We start from the raw sequence: 1,394 nt of genomic DNA on the forward strand, positions 1-1,394 counted from the left end.
CAGTAACCCGTATGCGCCGCTGACCCAACCCTTCATTTTGTTTTCCAGAATACGGTTCCAGGGCAACACCAAGACCTCCACTCCGGGGAAGCACGTCCGTAAGGCCGCGCGTTCAAATCCGCCGCTCTCTTAAATGTTATTAGCGCTTAACCTAGCATGTAACAAACACTCTCACATTCATACCGATATCAGCGACACGACACGACCACACTTAGCACCTAAGAATAGAAATGTAGCTTATAGGAAAATATATCGTTTTCTTTTGTATCAAAGACCGTTGTTCGTTTCCTTATAAAACCTGCCCCAAATCCGAAACCCTGGCAAGACTGAAGCGTCCGGTGGGATAACACGCAGGTAGAACGAAACGAACCGCTACATGGCGCCCGAACGGGTTTTCTTCCGTTTTTATTATTACTATTATTATTATTATCTTCACTTGAGACCCGAATAGGTTATGTTGTTCAGAAATCGCGTTAGGAAACCGGAGTGGAGGTTCCCCCAGCCATTCCTTCCCTCACCCTGTTTACCCCCGCCATCATGCAAAAATCCCTGCCACCCGTCCGAGCGGTATAAGAGAGTGAAGCAAGCCCCAGTCGAGATCATTCGATCCAGCTCTTCGACAGAGGAAACATCGGACAGAAACCGCTAACCGATCGCCGAACCGCTCTGAATACTCACCGAATTGTTATTGTTACCTGCATCGAATTACCGCCTAATTCCGACCACTCTACCACGTCACCCAACACCATGCCTGTTTCATGGATATACCGGCTACGAAAAGAACAGCTCGAGGAAGAACTTAGAAGAAACAAGATCGATGCCGTGGGATCCATCGCAGTGCTCCGACAAAGACTGGTGAGCTTCGTCAGAGCCAACCCAACGCTCTTTCAAGACAAGCCGGAAGACACCCCAGATTATAAAGAAGATATCGACCGCACCCAGGACCTAGAAGCCATGCAGGACAAGCTAGACAGGCTCAAAAACTTGGGAACGTCCTCACCACGGGGCCCAATATATACGACGTCACCAATCCAATCAAACCAGACAACACCAGTACGGCATACCAGGCAGGAGAACGCAGCTGAATATTTTGAGAACACAACAACATCGACCAAAATCTTAGACCAAATGCGAAAGTGGAACTGCCACTTCGACGGACAAAATGTCTACGGATTTCTGGAAAGACTAAAAGAACTCCAGAGAGCCTACAGCTTCTCCGACAACGAAATCCTAAAAGGCTTCCCGGAGCTTCTTAGAGGGGATGCCTAACTGTGGTACCGTAACAGCGCAGTCGATCTCACCACTCTGAACGACGTAGAGCAAAGCCTGAGGAGATTTTACCTCTCCCCACATGAGCTCAGACAACTAGACCAGCAAATTTACAACCGACACCA

Source organism: Belonocnema kinseyi, chromosome 8, assembly GCF_010883055.1.
Source record: "Belonocnema kinseyi isolate 2016_QV_RU_SX_M_011 chromosome 8, B_treatae_v1, whole genome shotgun sequence".
NCBI lineage: Eukaryota > Metazoa > Arthropoda > Insecta > Hymenoptera > Cynipidae > Belonocnema > Belonocnema kinseyi.